The 20,086-nt window shown below is 47.0% G+C and overlaps 1 long non-coding RNA gene across 2 annotated transcripts; it reads left to right on the top strand.

Annotated features, from left to right (window-relative positions):
* Nucleotides 1-5,926: 5,926 nt before the first annotated feature.
* Nucleotides 5,927-13,867, top strand: LOC137450060 (uncharacterized). 2 transcript variants are annotated; one of them, XR_010989540.1, is made up of 6 exons: nucleotides 5,927-6,056; nucleotides 6,606-6,730; nucleotides 6,846-6,948; nucleotides 7,505-7,558; nucleotides 11,351-11,468; nucleotides 13,471-13,867. It is a non-coding gene; the product is annotated as an uncharacterized lncRNA (long non-coding RNA). The 2 variants fall into 2 exon arrangements; XR_010989541.1 differs by having other exon boundaries at nucleotides 11,351-11,447.
* The last annotated feature ends 6,219 nt before the right edge of the window (nucleotides 13,868-20,086 follow it).

Raw genomic sequence — 20,086 nt, forward strand, 5'->3', positions numbered from 1 at the left:
AGCTCCTGCAGAGATCAGACAGAGGAAGGCAGCTAACAGGCTCTTGTTTATAAGTTAGCAATTACTTCTTTTGATATAAAAGGGGAATTGCCTGGCAGGCAAATAGAGCATGAGGAACATAACATGGAGAGATAGCCATGCTGACCACACAATCTGCATGCTGGGATGAAGTACTGAGATAGGCACCACAGCTAGGTCTGCAGATGGAGGTTTTGGTATGAAATACCTTGAGCAGAAGGTGCTGCTGAGGTGAGATTTATTTTTCATATGGCTTTTCTTTTCTTTTTTTTAAAGTGCCCCAGGTTACTGATGATGAACTGAAGAATCACATCTAGTCCAACCCCCCCTGCTAGAACAGAAGCACCTAGAGTAAACCATACAGGAACACCTCCAGGTGGGTTTTGAATGGTTCCGGAGACTCCACAGCCTCTCTGGGCAGCCTGCCCCAGTGCTGTCACCCTCAGTGAAGAATGTTTTGGTTTTTTCTTATGTTTATGTGGAACCTCCTGTGTTCCAGTTTGTGTTCATTACTCCTTGTGCTATGACTGGATCCCACTGAGAAGAAGAGTCTGGCTCCATCCTTCTGTCACCTGCCCTTTGGATGTTGATCAGCATGGAGAAGATCCTTTCTCAGTCTGCTCTTCTCCAGGCTAAACAGCACCAGGTCTCTAAGCCTCAAAAAATTAAGGTCCTAAAGTGGAAGGAAGGAAGAAAACACAGATTGGGCTTTTAGAGCCAAACAAAAGCAATTACCGTAGCCCCAGGGAAGCCATGTACCTGTTCTTACATGGTAAAGTCTCCACCTCCTCCCAGACATAAACTTTAAGAGGGTCTTTTCTCTACCTCACAGGTGCCACATGTCTACAGCCATCTGTAAAACTGAACAGACCAGGTACTTGAAGTCTTGCTGAGAACCTAAAGCTGCAGCAGAGTAATGACCCTGTCACAGTGCCTTTAAATTTAGTGCTGACCAGCACTGTCATAGTATAAGGGACACTTAGTCATTGGATACAGTTTGTATTTATTTCTCCCCATATTCTATAACATCTTTCACAAACATGACATTTATTAGAGATTAAGATAAAACCCAGTGTAGCAGTATGGGAAGAAAATGATTAATGGTTTAGGTACGGGAATGGGGAGCGAGAAAAGTTCTTTATTTGGAGTAAGGTATCTACTTTGGTTGTGAAATGGAGATCAAATTCCTTAGGGCTATTCCTAAGATAGACCAAGCATCTGTGAGGTGTTATAGTAACAAAACCAACAATATAATACTCATGACTACTTTGTTATTTATATCATCCATCCGTTCTACTGGCTTCTTCAACCCCACATTTCAGGAGCTGCATTTAGAACCCTCCTGCCACAATGGAGCAGTTGCTTCCTGGATCTGAAGGTCACAGAATCACACAACGATAGGGATTGTAAAGGACCTCTGGAGATCATCTAGACCAACCTCCCAGTTAATGAAGATTTGCCTAGATCAAGTTGCACAGGAATGTGTTCAGGCACGGTTTGAAAGACTCCGGAGATGAAGACTCCACCACCCCTCTGGACATCCTGGTCAAGTGCTCTGCCACCCTCAAAGTATAGGAGTTTCTCTTCACATTTAGAGTTTCTCCTCCCTCTCCACTCTGCGCTGGTCAGACCACACCTGGAATATTGTGTCAAGTTTTTGGCTTCACAGTTCAAGAAGGACAGGAAAGTACTGGGGAGAGTCTAGTGGATGGCCATGAGGATGCTGAGGGGACTGGGGTGGTCCTTGAAGGGAGTGGGGCTAATGAACCTGTTCTCATGTTGCAAAACATGACTTTTTTTCACAGTATCGCCAAGGCTGGAAGAGACCTCGAGGATCATTGAGTCCAACCTGTCACCACAGACCCATGACTAGACCATGGCACCAAGTGACACGTCCAATCTCCTCTTGAACGCCTCCAGGGATGGTGACTCCACCACCTCCCTGGGCAGCACATTCCAATGGCAAATGACTCTCTTGGTGAAGAACTTTCTCCTCACCTCGAGCCTAAACTTCCCCTGGCACAGCTTGAGACTGTGTCCCTTTGTTGTGGTGCTGGTTACCTGGGAGAAGAGACCAACCCCCAGCTGGCTACAACCTCCCTTCAGGTAGTTGTAGAGGGCAATGAGGTCACCCCTGAGCCTCTGCTTCTCCAGGCTAAACAATCCCAGCTCCCTCAGCCTCTCCTCACAGGGCTTGTGTTCAAGGCCTCTCCCCAGCCTTGTTGCCCTTCTCTGGACACCTTCAAGTCTCTCAATGTCCTTCTAAAACTGAGGGGCCCAGAACTGGACACAGGACTCAAGGTGCAGCCTAACCAAAGCAGAGTACAGGGGCACAATGACCTCCCTGCTCCTGCTGGCCACACTATTCCTAATACAGGCCAGGATGCCCTTGGCCTTCTTGGCCACCTGGGCACACTGTTGGTTCATATTCAGGTGGCTGTAAATCAGCACCCCCAGGTCCATCTCTGTTTGGGAGCTCTCAGCCACTCTGACCCCAGCCTGTAGTTCTGCATGGGATTGCCGTGGCCAAAGTGCAGCCCCTGGCACTTGGACTTGTTGAATGCCATCCTGTTGGACTCTGTCCATCTGTCCAGTCAGTCGAGGTCCCTCTGCAGAGCCTTTCTGCTCTCTAACTGATTAACATCTGCTCCCAACTTGGTGTCATCTGCAAACTTGCTGATGACTGACTCAATCCCCTCATCCAGATCATCAATGAAGATGTTAAAGAGGATGGGGCCCAGCACTGATCCCTGGGGGATGCCACTGGTGACTGGCCACCAGCTGGCTGTGGCACCATTCACCACCACTCTCTGGGCTCAGCCTCCAGCCAGTTCCTAACCCAGCTCAGAGAGCTGCTGTCCAATCCACGGGCTGACAGCTTAGCCAGCAGTTTGCTGTGGGGGATGGTGTCAAAGGCCTTGCTGAAGTCCAGGTAGACCACATCCACAGCCTGCCTCACATCCACCAGGCAGTCACCTGATCATAGAAGGAGATCAGGTTGGAGAGGCAGGACCTGCCCCTCCTAAATCCATGCTGGCTGGACCTGAGCCCTTGGCCATCCTTCAGGTGTGCAGTTATTGCCGCCAGGATAATCTGCTCCATCACTTTCCCTGGCACTGATGTCAGGCTGCCAGGCCTGGAGTTTCCAGGTTCCTCCATCTGACCCTTCTTGTGGATGGGGACCACCTTGGCCAGTTTCCAGTCACCTGGGACCTCACCTGTGAGCCAGGACTGGAGGAAAATGATGGAGAGTGGCTTGGCAGCTCATCTGCCAACTCTCTCAGCACCCTAGGATGGATCCCATCTGGTCCCATGGACTTGTGAGTGTCCAAGTGGCTCAGCAGGTCCCAAACCAATTCCTCATGGATTTCCAGGGCACTACACTGCTCCCTGACCCCATCGCCCAGCTCAGGAGGCCACTCGTCCTGAACTCCTCCTGCCTTGCTGTTAAACATTGAGGCAAAGAAGGTGTTCAGGACCTCAGCCTTTTCCTCATCTTCAGTCACAGTGTTCCCCTCCAGGTCCAATAAGCAGTGCAGGTTCTTCCTGCCCTTCTTTTTAGTGTTGATGTATTTGTAACAATGCTGTTTATTCTCTTTCACAGAGCTGTTCAGCTTCAGTTCCAACTGGACCTATGCCTGTCTAACTTTTTTCCTGCGTGATCTAACAGCTTCCTTAAACATACCTGGAGAACCCTTCCCCTCCTTCTAAAGGTGATACAGCCTCTATTTTCCCCTTAAATCCTCCAGGAGCTGCTTGCTCATCCAGGCCAGTCGCCTTCCCCGCCGGCTCGTCTTTCGGCATGTGGGAACTGCCAGTTCCTGTGCCTTCAGGAGCTCCTCTTTGAGCCTGGACCCCTTGGTTCTTGAGGGCTGCTCCCCAGGGAATTTTACAAATAAGTTTCTTGAACAGGCTGAAGGGCTGACAGGATGTTTCTTTTGAATCACTTCACAATAAATTGCAATCAGGTTCTCTGTAGCCCATTCCTGCTCTCATCATGCCTTCCTTTCCTATTCTGTTGTGATATGATTCTGGGTTCTTGCTGGTGGTGCCCATATTTGCCTCCTAGCTGTAATGCTGCCAAAGAAGCATATTAATTAATATTCTTCACCATTCTAGCCCTCCATGTCTGGCAGAATTCCATATGTACTTTCAGCCCAGTCTCTTTTTCTTTAGCCCATTGCACAGCTAAGTAACAAATGCAGGTTTGAGATAGAGAACGAGTTCTGTGGTGCACGTAATTATAACTGCAGCAGCTTTTTTCTTTCCCAAGGTGTCAGGTATCAGCAGTCTCTTCATATTCTCATAAACAGGACAGATTAGAAGATCTCTTAGAACGGTTGTGCAGAGATTTCAGCCAATCTGTTTATTTAACATTGGAACCAGGTTCCTCAGAGATGCAGGAGAGGTAAATTGACCCATGTTTCTAATAACAGCTGGTAATTTTTTTCCTTTGTGAAAGCAAAGAGAATTATTTTTCTCCTAGGCTCTTTCCTGTCAGTAGATATTGATCACTTAAACCCAATCTTTCAGCTTTGATTAAAATTTCACTTGGCAGCCTCTTGGATTCGGTATTTCATCATCATGAGCACTAGAGCCCAAATAATATGAAAAAGGAAAATGAAATGAGGAGGCAGTAATAGTGAAGAAAGGAGTGGACAATTAGGTATTAAATGCCAGACACATACTCTTAGATATTACTGTGCCACTTACATATTGCACAGTCAGTTGGAGTTCATAGGGATATCACCACAGAAAAATCTGAAAGGATTCTGTTTCATCTACGCATTGTCTATGGTACCTGTAAATCTCACTGGGGTTGTTAAGAGGCTGTGGATTTTCTGCTGCTTTCTTGTTGTAATTTAAATTCTGCCTCAGCAAACTGAGTTTGTTTTGAAGGGGAATCAAGCTGTCTGCTATAAAATCTGCTCTGGTACAGCTGAAGTTTTTAGTTTGCTTTGTTTTTACCAGAAAACTCCATACTGCACAGGGATATAGGCGATAGCATGAAAAATGCTACTGGAGATGAGTCAGCTGCAGAGGAGGAGAAGACTGCTCAAGTAGCTTGCTGCAGAAAGAGGAAAACCCACCTCTTGAAATGCAACAAAAAGGAGAGCTTAAGGAGGAGCTTTTTTTGTTGTGAGAATGCTGAAGCCCTGGAGCGGGTTGGCCAGAGCAGTTGTGTAGTCTTTTTATCTGGACGCTTTCAAATTCCACCTGGATGTTTTCCTGTGCAACCCTGAAGCGGGGGTTGATTAGATCTTCGGAAGTCCCTTCCGACCTCCTCGTAAGAGCTCTACTCTGCATTGACTCGTGGGTTCATGATATACATACTAATGAATTATGTTGCACTAACCACCAAAGTATGACATTGTTCTCCAGGCAGGCTCCCGCAGAGAGGTGGTGGCAGGTGCCGGGCAGAGTCGGGCGGGGGAGGCAGGGGCAGCCTGGTGTGTGCCGAGCGGCTGCGAGAGTCCTGAGGGACATGGAAGAGGGCCGGGGGGTGGGGGTGGCTTGGAGCTGGGGCGGCTGTGAGCACTGCAGCAGGGCTGGCGGCGGGGCTGAGGGCGGCACTAGCGTCCGTGCGCCCTGAGGCTCCCGGCGCCCTGAGGCTCCCGGCGCATCGCCGCAGAGCTCTGCCGCACCTCCCCGCTCGGCGCCGGCCGCTGCCCTCCGCCCTGGGCTCGGGAGGTGTCGGCGTTGTCTCTAATGCCAGCGTTCCGCGACAGAGGAGCCAACATTTCTCTGCAGGCGTTACCCAGGTTTCCTCAGCCGCTCAGGGCGCCCAGCTCCAGTGCCAGGATGGCGTCACCTGACGGCTGCCACCCCAGTGCTGCCTGCCTAAGAGTGCTCTTACTGGAACTATTGGGCAGAAGGGAGGTTTGTCTCATTCTGCGGTGCCCCGACAAGGACTTGTACCGACACGGCGTCAGACAGCTGAAACCATCAAAGGGTTTAACTGATGACAGCAACAAACTTGCTTACTCCCACCTGCTGCTAAGGGGTCTGAGCGGCCTCCAAATGCGGTGTGGAGGCAGGTAAAGTTTCTATGGGCATCTAGAAGGGGTCTGGAGCCCCCTTAAAGGATCTGGGACAGACTTAGGGTTTCTGGGGTCATCTGCAGTGGGTCTGGGGGAATTAAAAGCATCTGGGGGATACCTGAAATGGACGTGGGTGTATCAGATAGGAGTTTGGGTACATCAAAAGGGGTTTTGTGGGCACCTAAATCTCTGGGTGTCCTGAAGGAGTTGGGGGGTTCTCAGGTTTTGGGGTCTCTGTGGAGTCCCTGTTGTGTCTGGGATCTGCTCTAGGATAGGTAGTGACTCGGTGCTCCGGTTTTGGTGGCTACAGGGCAGCAGGTACCCACAAGCTTGTGCCTTGCTTTATGTTCCACAGCTCTTGGCTAACCAGGAGCCACAGGGGAAGGGAATTTCAACATGTGGTGGGTTCCCGAAGGCTTCCTGAGAAATGGCTTTGGGGTTTTGTTTAGGTCTTGTTTTTAAGGTTGTCACATTCTTTTTCTTCTTCTTTTTTTTTTTTTTTTTTTTTTTTTTTTTGTTGTTGTTGTTGTTGTTTCTTTTTTTCAGGGAGCTCAACTGCTTTGCCTGGCGACAAGTTGCAGATTTGTGTTCGGCCTCAGCCACAAACCCTGACACGGAGTGGGATGCTTTGGTACCAGAAAGTGGAGCTGTTGGAAACCAAGTTCCTCACTGCAAGTGACTCAGAAACAAATTTCCTTTGGCAATGCGAGCCAAGAATGTCACTGTGGTAAGCTGCTGCAAAGTGCCAGCCTTGGGGACTCTAACTGCTTTTACTTTCTCACTTAGAGCTTGCTTGGAAGAAATGAACTTCCCCCTCGGCTGCTCTGTGACTCTTGTCCCCTGTGGTTCTCCTGCTCTGCGAAGAGTTTGGCCGGACAAGACACAACAGGTTTGTAATACTTGGTTTTGCTGCCAAATGCTGAGGACCCTGCAGCTCACCGGTGAGTATCTGCCGAGCAGAGTAGCACAGAGCTTTCCTTAGGTCTTTCCAAGTCCCGATGCTCGCCAAGGGTGAAAAGCTCAGGCTGCGAGGTGGTGAAAACCAAAGGGTTTTCATGTACGGGGAGTAGCCTCCGCTCCGCCGAGACTGATCAGTGTGGTGTAGCTTAGATCTCCAGCAGGGAGTTCTTTCCCTCAGAGAAATCACTTTACAGTGAGTGGGTAGCAAGCAAGAAAAGCTGTCTGGATCTGGCTTATCTGGTGGCCAAAGCAGTTGAGATCTTCAGCTGAGCCTGCTGCTTGCTGATCAGGGCTGTCTCCGTGAAGATCACTGTTTATGTGAACAGCCTCTGTCACTCAACAGTGACAGGGGATTTGAGTCTGTGCTGGGTTAAAGTTTGAGGCTGTGTTTGTTGTAAAAGGCTTTTGTGTGTGCTGTGTTTCTGTGGTATTTTTCATGTTGTTTTTACTCCTGGGATGTATTTAATATACTTTGTACTTCCCAGCTGAAGAAGCGGAGAGCTGTTGCTTCTCACCTGCAGCACAATCTTAAAGGACAGGTAAGTAAACATCTTTGCTGTTCTCCTGGTCTGTTGTTGCTGCAGGAAGCTGTGGCCACAGAGCCCAGGCCTGGGCGTCTGGCAGGCTGCTGAGTAGTCCTGGGTGCCTGCAAGCCCCCATCCCCCCGCAGGGGAGAAGGACATTGTCTTGCTTTCCCTGGCAAAGGTACGTTCTCTTTCTCGTTCACACAACGACTCAGCAGATCAGTTGATCGGGTGAGATGGATCTGAGGCACGTTTTAGAGCACTTGTGTAAGTATCCTGAGTATTGCTGACAAGTTGATGCTTGTTACTGTAGAGAAAGAAGTGCTGGGTGTGTTGTGTTGCATCTTCCATCCACCTGAACTCTAAAATCTCTCTGGGAACAAGTGTTGGCTCTGCAGAGTGCATCTATGGGAGGGGTGAAGGGCATTGGGTCTCGTGTTCCTAGTGGGAGAAAACTGAGCTTTCTGCTCTGTAAAAGTCTAGAAAGTAGCTTTTGGGGTACACTGTAGGGTGCTGGTGCACCACAGTAGGCTGCATCGCTTCAGGAGGATTAAAGGGTGCATGTGTCTGAGATGCAAAGACAGCAGCATGGAACCTGCCTGCAATGTGCGATGGAGTCCTTGAGGGGAGCATCACTGCGGAGGGGTCCAACCAAAACAGGGTGTGAGAGATGTGGCACTGACCTCTGGCACGTTCCCCACCACCAGCGCACAAGGACCGGGGTAGCTGCAGCTGTTTGTGAGGAACCTTTCCCCTCCCATCCCCCTCTTTATGTCTCCAGCAGAGCTCCCCTTTTCGGGGAGGGGGGATGCGTACACTTCTGACTATGAAAGGAACGAGCTGCTGGCTGGGCATGAATCTGCTGCTTTCTGGGCATGAATCAAAAGGAGTGGGGGGATTCTGGGTGGACTGATTATGCCACGTGGGGCAGGGGGATGATGCAGCAGAGGAGCAGGTGATTGAAGGAGGGCTGGGGGCACCCCCCCAAAATGCTGAAAATTCTCAGAAGGGATCACAAAATATTTAAAAATATAAGTATTGGGGTGAGGTGATACAGAGGAAAACCTCTCAGTTTCAACTAGCTATTAACTGATACGTTAAAAAGATTTTGAAATGACCCCCCTCTATCTCCTCTATTTTATAAAGGCTTTTAGAACAAAAAAAAAGTCACACAGGGGCTTGGAATATAAATACAGTCTCTGTCTATAGAAATTAAAAATTGTATCTTGTTTGTGTTGTGGTTTTTAATTTAAATAGAAAAAATTCTGGACAGGGCCAAGCTGAGCTGCTCCCCACGCTCAGGGAATTGTTCAGTGCTGCCCCCGCGTGTGTAATGATCGGTACTGCAGTGGTGCAGCGGCGTGTGCCGCCCAGTTGGCGCTCAGTGCTGCAGCCTGGCTGCGCCGAATGCTTGACACTGATAATCCTTAGGGGATTGCTGATAATTCTTAGGGGAGAGAGGGGAGGAGAGGGAGAGAGATTGAGTCGAGCGTTGCCATGGATTCGGCATGTGCGCTGTAGCGCGGGTCTGCACGCACGCGCCAGCGTCGCCATGGATTCAGCGCACACGCCATGGTGTGCAGCGCTCTGTTCCGTATGCTTTGGGACCGGAATTGTCACCGAGAGCCCTTGATTTGGCGTCTGACCTCATTCTGTGTAGCCATGGTGCCTGTGAGCCTCCATCCTTTGGTAGGGGAAGGGGTCCCACAGCATTCGGGGAGCTTTCAGTCCAGTTATCAGTGTTGCTGCTGGCCTGGGACCCCCAGCCGTGTTCTGGTGTCTATAAGGGTGATCTGGGGGCATCCAAACAGCTTTTGGGGGTGCCAAAGGAGGTCTGGGGGCACCTAAAAGGGTCTGGGGCTATCTAAAGTTCTTGTGGGCATCTGAAAGGGTCTGGTATTGTATAGGCACCTCTGAACGACCTTTTGGGAGCTCTTGGAGCCTCTCTGCAGGGTTCCGTTGAGAACTTGGGGGAGTCTCGGTGTGGGTTTGGGGTCTCCGTGGCATCTGCACAGTGTCTGGGTTCTTGTATGGCCTTGCTGGGGGCTCAGCGCCAAAGTACCGCAGACTCTCACATTCACTGCTGCTGCTTTGTGCCCGTGGCAGGTTACGGCTTGCTGCCACGTGCTGCTGGGGGGTCTGAGTAGCCTCTGAAGCGGGGCTGGAGACATGGGAAGGATTTTTGGAGGCCACTTCTTCTCCTCCTAGCACTTGCTCCTAGGGAAAAGAGACCGACCCGCACCTGGCTCCAACCTTGTCCTTGTTTTTTTATGTCTATTGCCTAAGACTGTGTGATGGCTTTCGTTGGGGTGGGGCTTGTTTTCTTCATCGCAACTGGTGTGGGGCTGTGCTTTGGATTTGTGCTGGAAAGAATGTTGATAATGCAGGCACATTTTAATTACTGCTGAGCAGGTTGGCCAGTGGTCTGCTGCTCCAGGACTGGGTTAACATCAGTCAGCTGATGGTGAGCAGTAGTGTTCATTTGCATTTCTTATCCTTCTTAGGATTACTGTTGTTCTTATTGTTGTTGTTGTTACTGATGTTGTTTCTGTTTTTACTATTACTATTATTATTATCCCAACCCATGAGTTTTCTCACTTTTACCCTTCCAATTCTATTCTCCTGCATCCTACTGTGTATGGAGAGCAGCTGTGTGATTCTTAGTTGCTAGCTGGCAAGTGCCCTCAGGGCTGTGATGAACATCGAGTCTGCTTGTGTGATCTTCCTAGGCACACTTATTTGAATACAGCAGTCAGACAGATGCTGTCTGAAATATAAAGTTGGACTGACTCAGTCCTATAGATGTGATGTCTGCAGGTAGGCAGCAGCTTGGCATGTTTTCCTGAGCTCAGAGCCAGACAGCAGTAAGACTCATCTGGGCTCAGAAACTCATGTGCTAAGACTGATCTGTGGTAAAAGCTATGAACAATTTAAAGTATATATAATTAGGGTTTGGACAGAAGGTCATGGAAGTATCAGTGAGACAGAAGCTGCAGTTTCAGAAGCCTGTATTTGGTGTTGTAAGGATGTCATTCTACAACTGAACACAAGAACCATGAAATGCAAACAAAATAATTTCCCAGAGCTCATGAATTTGAGGCCTGCCTTACTATAGTTTTTGATCTCTCAAGGGAAAAAGTGAAGAGAATGAGAATTATTTAGCTTTCTCTTTCTCTATCTTTTTTTTTCTTGATACACTTTATCTTGCTTGGCTTTGAGTCACAACTGTGACATTCAGTTAGGTAGTGAATATGTACTAGTTGTATAGCACCAAAACAAACAAACAAAGAGGAATAATTTGTCATAAAAAACAATTCCTGTAGGATTTTGAGTTCCTACTTAATAATATAAAGCAGTTCGTGGTATGGTTGAGTTTTTTTTTTCTTGCTGTACTGCAAAGATTTTGATGGGAATTTATAGGTATTAAATACATCCAGAGCAAGCCTGTAACTGTCCTAGGAATGCAGTGAAAACCTTTTGGGAATTAGAACAAAGTGAGAAACTTTTCAGCTAAAGAAAAAAGCGAGCAAGCAGTGGCCTTTGTCAATTCCTGTAGCTTGTATTGCAGAAGCCTCCATCTAAGCATATTTATTTTAGCATCTTTTGCAGTGACTTGGTGCAACCCAGCCCATGAAACAGATGCAGCTGGCAGTTCATATGCTGCCAAAAACACCTTCCTACTTTCAAAACCAGGCCTCTGTCCTTCCCTCATCATGGCTGAGCAGTGCTAGTTCTTCTTAACTTAGATTTGCCCTCCCTCCTCCCTCCCCCATTTATCTTCTTTGTTTGCCCTTTTCCTTCTTCCAGGCTTGTCTTGATCACATCTACTGTGGCCTGCTTTATATGGCAGCAGGTCAGGATTGGGAGCCTGGCAAAATGTGCTGCTCAAGAGAGAGAGATGAAGGTAATGCTTGTGTCAGCCCAGGTAAGCATCTAAGGAAGCAATCCATGGGAGGGTTTTGTGATCATCTAAGTCAGTACACTCTACTTTGAGGATTGCAGACACAGCATTCTTTTCACATCCTGAAAATGATCTAATCTATAGCTGTTGATTCCTCTTTGAGCTTTAACCACTCTCCTGGCTTGCAGCTAAGTCTAACATTTGAACAAAGTTTTACTCTAAATGACCAACTTCAGAGTAAGTCAGAGTTTGTGTCTTTTCTGACTAGTGTAGCATTCTGAATCCTCACCTGTACAATCCTACATGCTTACAGTGTTCCTTTCTACTTTCTACCCAGCTACCCAAGTCTGGGTAGAAAAACTCACTAAAGAATATAAAATCACAAGTGTTAAAAGTCTAGAACCAGGTTATTTATGCAACTGAAACTGTTCTGTATGGAGAATGTCCTTACTCACTGTGGGGCTTTGGACTAGATGACCTTTGGAGGTCCCTTCCAACCCAACCCATTCTGTGATTCCTTTCAGGTTGCTGCAGAGAGCAATGAGGTCTCCCTTCAGCCTCCTTTTCTCCAGACTAAACAGCCCAGTTCCCTCAGCCGCTCCTCAGCCCCGTTCTTCAGACCCTTCCCCATTATGAACAGCATGATTTATGAGGAGAATGTGGAAAGCAGTTTGTTGGCTAAAGAAGATGGAAATATATTGTAGGACTAAGGATATAATCCCATGCTCCTTATTGAAGTGTTTAAATTGTCCTTTAGTAATAAGTACTTCTAAAATAAATTTTAGATAGCCCATCTGAGCAGAAAGAGAGCTTTTGGTTGAAGCAGAGGGAGCCTGGGTAGTGAAAATGTTTTACAGCTATTAGGATAAAAAGAAATCTTGACCTCATCATGGAGCTCTTATGTCTCTATATCTCTATTACTCAAGGTATAGTAACACCTACTCCTCAGGACAGCCTGACCTACCCATTGTAATCTTATATTTCAGTATCTCACACAGTATGTTTACATCTGTCAGCTTTTTAGTTTAGTTCTAAACTTGTGAGAAAAAACCCATGCATTTGCCTGGGACCCAAATGCTCCTGTTTAAGTTTTCCTGACTACTGACTAAATATGACTCTTTCACCAGCGCTCTTCAACATTTGCTATCCATGTGCTCTCTAGAGATAGGCTCTCCAAAAATAAAAGTCACACTTCCCCGAAGATCACCATGGTTGACTGTAAATATTTTAATTAATTTAATTCAATACAGGGCATATGCTCAGAAGTTCACTTCAGACTCCTCACCTTTCCCCTGTAGAGTCCATCAGAGTCCATCATAGGGTGTGTTACAACAACTTGAATGCAGTGTTTACAGATATTCTTGCAACAGGTGTAAAAGTACTGTTGGTTATTTGCAAAAGGGCAGTGTTTTCTCTTCACCATAGTTTACCCTATTAGAATATGTATTTCCAGCATAAAGGGGATCTTTACTCCATGACTAAGAGTAGGATTGTTCCAATGGGAAACATCATCTGCTCATTAGCAATTGAAATTTCTCCCAGAGAGACGAATAGCTACTTTGCTGACATGCAGAAGCAGCCAGAAGGGTTTCAGATTATGGGTAGGTATTGATTCTGACCTAGAAACCCCTTAATGAGTTTTGTGCCTTGTTACCCGAGGAACAAAGTTTGTCCTGTTGTGTTTTCACCAATAGAAAAAGCTTAAGAGCTTTGGTTCATCATGCTAAGTTCACAGGGTAGTAAGACATTAGTGCCTGCCTCCAGACACACATGCTGAAACATGCTTTCCAATTCGTACTCTGCCTCTTAGATTTGCATGCTGGGTAATCAAAGAATGCCAAGGAAATTGGGGACAGATGCTTTTGCTAGACAGCCTCCAATGAGAATGAACATGGCACCAAGGATGTGGTAGCAGCTAACACATTACAGGCATTTTCTGGGGCTCAGTGAATGCTTAAAGTTCATGGGATCAGCCTGTGTTTCCACTTGCTTTTCTTCAGTATGTATGTTTGGTTTGGCTTTCCAGAGTCTTGTTCTACACCTGAATGCAATACTGAGCGTGACAGATGAAACAAAACCCAAGTGCGCACACACGGAAAAAGCAGAGGTTGTCTTATTAGCTGGTTTGAGACCAAATTCGCTCAACTAATTCTGCAGTGATGTACACAGAAGAGACAGTATTGGAACCTGCAGAACAACCTGCAGCAAAGCTCAGAACTTTATTAGAATAACCTTTATTAGAATAAACCAAACCAGGTTGGAAGAGACCTTCAAGATCATCGTGTCCAACCCATCAACCAATCCAACCCACCCAAACAGCTAACCCATGGCACCAAGCACCCCAGCAAGTCTCCTCCTGAACACCTTCAATGACGGCGACTCCACCACCTCCCCAGGCAGCCCATTCCATAGTGCAATCACTCTTTCTGTATAGAACTTCTTCCTAACATCCAACCTGAACCTCCCCTGGCGCAGCCTGAGACTGTGTCCTCTTGTTCTGGTACTGGCTGCCTGGGAGAAGAGACCATCATCCGCCTGTCTACAACCTCCCTTCAGGTAGTTGTAGAGAGTGATAAGGTCACCTCTGAGTCTTCTCTTCTCCAGGCTGAGCAACCCCAGCTCCCTCAGCCTCTCCTCAAAGGGCTTGTGTTCCAAACCCCTCACCAACTTTGTTGCTCTTCTCTGGACTCGTTCCAGCAAGTCAACCTCCTTCCTAAACTGAGGGGCCCAGAACTGGACACAGTACTCGAGGTGCGGCCTAACCAGTGCAGTATACAGGGGCAAAATGACCTCCCTGCTCCTGCTGGCCACACTGTTCCTGATGCAGGCCAGGATGCCATTGGCCCTCTTGGCTGCCTGGGCACACTGCAGGCTCATGTTCAGCCTACCATCAACCAGCACCCCCAGGTCCCTCTCTGCCTGGCTGCTCTCAGCCACTCTGACCCCAGCCTGTAGCTCTGCCTGGGGTTGTTGTGGCCAATGTGCAGAACCTGGCACTTGGATGTGTTCAATCTCCTGCCCTTGGCCTCTGCCCATCTGTCCAGCCTGTTGAGGTCCCTCTGCAGAGCCTCTCTACCCTCCAGCAGATCAACTCTTGCCCCCAGCTTTGTGTCGTCAGCAAATTTACTGATGATGGACTCAATGTCCTCATCCAGATCATCAATAAAGATGTTAAAGAGCACAGGGCCCAGCACTGATCCTTGGGGCACACCACTGGTGCCTGGCTGCCAGCTGGCTGTGGCACCATTCACCACCACTCTCTGGGCTCGGCCATCCAGCTAGTTCCTAACCCATCGCAGTGTGCTCCCGTCCAAGCCATGGGCTGACAGCTTGGCCAGGAGTTTGCTATGGGGGACGGTGTCAAAGGCCTTGCTGAGGTCCAGGTAGACTACATCAACAGGCCTCCCCACATCCACCAGGCGGGTCACCTGATCATAGAAGGAGATCAGGTTGGTCAGGCAGGACCTGCCCTTCCTAAATCCATGCTGGCTAGGCCTGATCCCTTGGCCATCCTGTAAGTGCTGTGTTATTGCACTCAGGATGACCTGTTCCATGATCTTGCCTGGCACTGAGGTCAGGCTGACAGGCCTTCTTCACTTCTTCACTTCTTCACTTCTTCACTTCTTCACTTCTTCACTTCTTCACTTCTTCACTTCTTCACTTCTTCACTTCTTCACTTCTTCACTTCTTCACTTCCTCACTTGCATCTGACTTCTACGTGTCTCCTCGTCTACTGACTGTAACAAAGACACTTCACAAACTGGCTTGTTTGAATTCAGTAAAGTTATGTCATTAAAGTTATCTAATTGGAGTAATTGATAAATATATGTAGCTGAAGCTTTGTATATTCCGTTCTGTCTAATATTTATTCTAATCTTCCCCTGTTGATTTAGCCCATCAGTTTTCATGTTATCTTTATCTATTGATAGCAGAATAAATGCCCCCATCATTCTGGTGTTTCTTTATGTATTTCATAGGTATAGTTGGTTTTCCCTCTGACATGTTTTATGTTTACTTTCTTTGTGTTAAGTGGAATCCAAAACTGAATAGGATACTTTGGGTAAAGCTTGAGCAGCAGTTAACTTTCTCATTGTTTACTTATTTTACATGCACTGTTACTTTGCAATATTCACAGGATTGTGATGCTGTCAGATAGTTCACTTACATTTAGTTCGTCATGGGCCAGGCCTCCTTTTCTGCTGATAGCATTGGCCGAAGATAGAATTTTTAGTTATTTCTGTGAAAGGAACGAGCTGCTGGCTGGGCAGTCTGCTTTATTTTGTGCCTTTTTTGAGGGTGAATCAAAGGGAGTGGGGGGATTCTGGGTGGACTGATTCTGCCATGTGGGGCAGGGGGATGCAGCAGAGGAGCAGGTGTGCAAGGCCTGGTGGCACTCCCCCAAAAATGCTGAAAATTCTCAGAGGGGACCACAAAATATAAAAAAATGTAAGTACTGGTGTGAGGTGATGCAGAGAAAAACCTCATTTTCACCTAGAGAGTGAGGAATGGGATCGACTGATGTGTAAAAAAGCTTTTGAAATTACCCTGCCTCTCCTCTGTTTTTTAAAGGCTTTTAGAATTGAAAAAATAAAATCACATAGGGCCTTGAACTACAAACACAGCCTATGTCTGTACAAATGAAAAACAGGGACTTGTGTGTGTTGTGCTTTTTAATGTAAATAGAAAATAGTCTGAACAGGGCCAAGCTGAGCCACTCCCCATGCCCAGGGAAGAGCTCAGTGCTGCCCCCACGTGTGTAACGGTCGGCACTGCAGTCGTCCAGCGGCATGTACTGCCCCGTGGACGTTCAGTGCTGCAGGAAACTGCGCTGGATGCTTGAGTTCTCGACAATTCTTAGGGGAAGAGGGGAGAGAGATGGTCAACTGATTCCCTTAAGAGGGGTGGCACCACTGACCAGATAGGGGCTTCTCTGTGTGTGGGGAGCCGCTTAGCTGGGCCCTCTTTGAAGGTTTTTCTATTTGTATTGAAAACAAAGAAACAAAAAGGAAAAACCCCAATGAAACAAAGAAGGACACCCCACCCCCCCATGACAGGCAATAAGGAAGGTCCACTGTTTTTAATTAATTGATACACATTTTATGTTTATGCTTCGAAACCCTGTTTTGCTCTCCCTAGAATTTGCTTTTACATTCCAGAAGCCTTTGTATGTAATAGAGATACAGTGGAGGTGATTTCAAAGCCTCTTTACCTAGCAATTAATATCTATCTTCAATATCTAGATAAACAGGAGAGATTTTTAGTTGGATTTTTAGTCTTAGGGTGAGTTGGCTTAGCTCTCTCAGTGAAGACAGGATATCCTTCCCCTAAAAGGATAGCGGTTCCATCTGGCTACTTCCAACTGGGATTGGCAAGGCTTGGCTCCTCTAGATGCCTCCCGGCTCTGCTGATGTCGGCTCTTTGCTCTGCTTTTACCGGCTTCCATGGGCTCCCTTTGGCAGCTCGGCTCCACACCAGGTTAGTGCCTTTGAAATGCCTGAGGTTCTTGGAGGGGATTAAAACCCCTAAGAGGCCATCTGACTCAGACCCTACCAATCCAACTCAATAGCTCTCCTGTTTAACTAGATGTAGAAAAATTGTAATAGTTTGTATGAAAGGAGGCTTTGAAATGAAGTATGTGGGGTTCTGAAATATATTCAGGAGGAGACTTGATGGGGTGCTTGGTGCCATGGGTTAGCTGTTTGGGTGGGTTGGATTGGTTGATGGGTTGGACACGATGATCTTGAAGGTCTCCTCCAACCTGGTTTGGTTTATTCTAATAAAGGTTTATTCTAGTTTATTCTAATAAAAAGAGTGACTTTTGCTTTGTGTGTGTTGTATGGCTTTTTAAAATGTATTTATTTTGTTGTTGATGAGTTGTTATTTATCTGAATGGAAAACCCTCTGAACCAAGGCCAGCTGAGCTGCTGCCCATGCACAGGAGCAGGAGAGGACCCCTAACTGGTCAGTGTTGCCGCCCCTTTTAAGGGGGTCTGTTGGCATCTATGGTGGGTGTGGGGGTATCAAAGGGGAATTTTGGGGGCACATAGAGGCATGTGGGGGCCAATGGAGTGTCTTGTGGGAGTGTTTTAGTTGGATGGTTAGGGTTAGATGTGGGAGGGGGTGGGTTTTGTGGCTCTGGCCTATGGGGGGAGGGGTGTGGGGTTTGTGGCACCGGCTTTTGTGTTTGAGGCGGGGTGTGGGGTTTGCAGATCTGGCCTTTGTGTTTGGGGGGGGTGTGTGTTGCGGCTCCAGCCTTTGTGTTTGGGGGTGTGTTGTAGCTCCCTTCAGCTGCTCGGCTCCCCACCAGGTTGGTTCCAGCCTCTGTTGCTCTCTGGGGTTTTTATGTAGCAGCTCTGAGTGTTTGAAATGCCTGAATGTTCTTGGAGGAGACTAAAACCCCTAAGAGGCCAGCTGCCCCTGACTCTACCAGTCCAACTCAATAGCTTCCCTATTTAAGTAGATGTAGAAGAATGGTATTAATTTGTATGAAAGGAAGCTACATGGGGTTCTGAAATATATACATGTACAGACTGTATCTATAATATACAAAGAGTGGATTTTCCTTTGTGTGTGTTGTAGGGTTTTTAGAAATATATTGATTTTGTTGTTTGGTTGTTTTTTTATCTGAATGGAAAACCCTCTGAACAGAGGTTGGCTGAGCCTGATATGGGAAAAAAAATAACCTTTTTGTATAAAATAAGAATTAACATGGGAAAAGATTAACCTTTCATATAAAATAAGAATTTTAAACTGTCAGTGTCAAAGGAGCAAAATAACCACAATGGATAGCTAAGTGGCTGATAAAAAAAGTTGAAAAACATATGCAGTAACCCACAGAAAACAGGGAAATATGCAACAGATTTCTGGCACTAAAACAGTGCCACTTCCTGTATTATGGAACTAAATTGAGTTTGTGAAATTGTTTAGCACACAAGGCTTTAGGCGAGATCCCGCCTGTGTCCAGCACTGTAATAAAGCATATAAAACTCCATAACTTGTTTGAGTTGTGGAGTTTGTCTTTTTCCACAGACCATTTTCTGGCCAATGCGGCAGGACACCCCTCTGGCTGCAAGATCTGCTGAGGAACAGGTCCTCTCTGAGTGCCCCCTCTGAGGCTTCTCAGGCAGAGCTCCTTCAACTCTCTCAGGTCAGTGCAGGAACAGACAAGGTGCACCAGGCAGACAAATGTATGCTTTAAAGGGACCCCCTACATAGGAGAGGCAAATTGGTGTCTGAGGTAAAAGAGCTCTTGGGTTGGAACCAGGGGATTCCGAAGGTATTATAAGCATTGTTTCTTTTATTGTTCTTTGTCGTGGGGTTGGAAGGGTAAGGCCAAAAAGCCTCCTCCCTCCCCCCTGTAAAGTAAAGGGAAAGAAAATTGAAGGGAAAGGGAGAAAAAAACTCACAGCTGAATTAGCAAAGCAGTGGAGCTGTATATTTACAAAGCAATGTAGGATATGCAGGGGAATATATACAAATTTACAATATTTACAATATATACAAAGATATACAATAAAGTAACACAGAAATGAGAGTTCCCCCCCCCGCCTTGCTGAGGGGGTTCCCCACCTCTGCTCTCCCCCTCTCTCCCCCTATTCCCCAGAGTGGGTTAGAAAAGAGAGAGAAAGAGAAAAAAAGTTAGAAGCAGTTTGTGTTAATTGGAAAGCAGTTAATACAGGCCTTATAGCATATTGGTTTCAAGGCTGAAGCCTTGGCAGAAAGCCCAGGAGCTGCAAGCTGCTGCCCGAAGGAGAAACGGAAGCAAGACTAAAGATAAAGTGCTGGAATGCCTAGTATACCCTCCTGCACTCCCAGTTCAGAAGGTGCTTCCTCCCACTTTACCAATGAAATTAGTTTAGATTGTTCTTTTCATTTACCAACTTCCGTCCACCATATTCCCTTTCTTAAGGGGACAGCGTCAACCGGTCACATTCTTTTATTACAGGTACTGTTTAACTTAAAGTATTACTGATATTATTTGTATTTTAAGTGTATGGGGTCATGGGGATCTTCTAAGAGTTTAAGGCATTGTCTGTGGGGAACCAGGGGTAGTTCCCAAAAGAACTTAAAATGTTAGAAACCTTGTTTGTTTAGAGTGTGCAGCTGAGCGTGCACGGTTGAGACGTAGAAAAAAATCTACAAAGTGAGAGGGAGTCTTGATCTGCGGTTTTATGTCTCCATGAGGAGCATGGCCAGAGACAGATGAAGTGGATGTTGTGAATAGGAGTGTGGGCACTAATTTTATATTTAGGACCAGTCAGTGAAGAGAGAAGATTTCTTTCCCCTGAAAGGACAGCAACTCTGTCCAGCTGGCCTCGGTGCTGCCTGACTCAGCTGACATCGCCTCTTTGCTCCATGTTTTCCAGCTTCTGTGGGCTCCCTTTGGTGGCTCAGCTCTCCACCAGATTAGTGCCAGCCCCTGTTGCCCTCTGGGGTGGTTCTGTAGCAGCTCTGAATGTTTGAAATGCCTGAATGTTTTTGGAGGGGAATAAAACATGTAAGAAGCTAGCTAACCCTGACTCTCCCCCTCCAACCATATGAATCCAACTCCACAGCTCATGTGTTTAACTAGATGTAGAAAATGTGGGTGGCTGTGGTTGTGGGTGGCTGTGACTGGCATTAATTTGTATGAAAGGAGGCTT

This window comes from Melanerpes formicivorus, unplaced genomic scaffold, assembly GCF_026170545.1.
Source record: "Melanerpes formicivorus ecotype bairdi unplaced genomic scaffold, bMelFor1.0.p_v2 SCAF_34, whole genome shotgun sequence".
Lineage (NCBI taxonomy): Eukaryota > Metazoa > Chordata > Aves > Piciformes > Picidae > Melanerpes > Melanerpes formicivorus.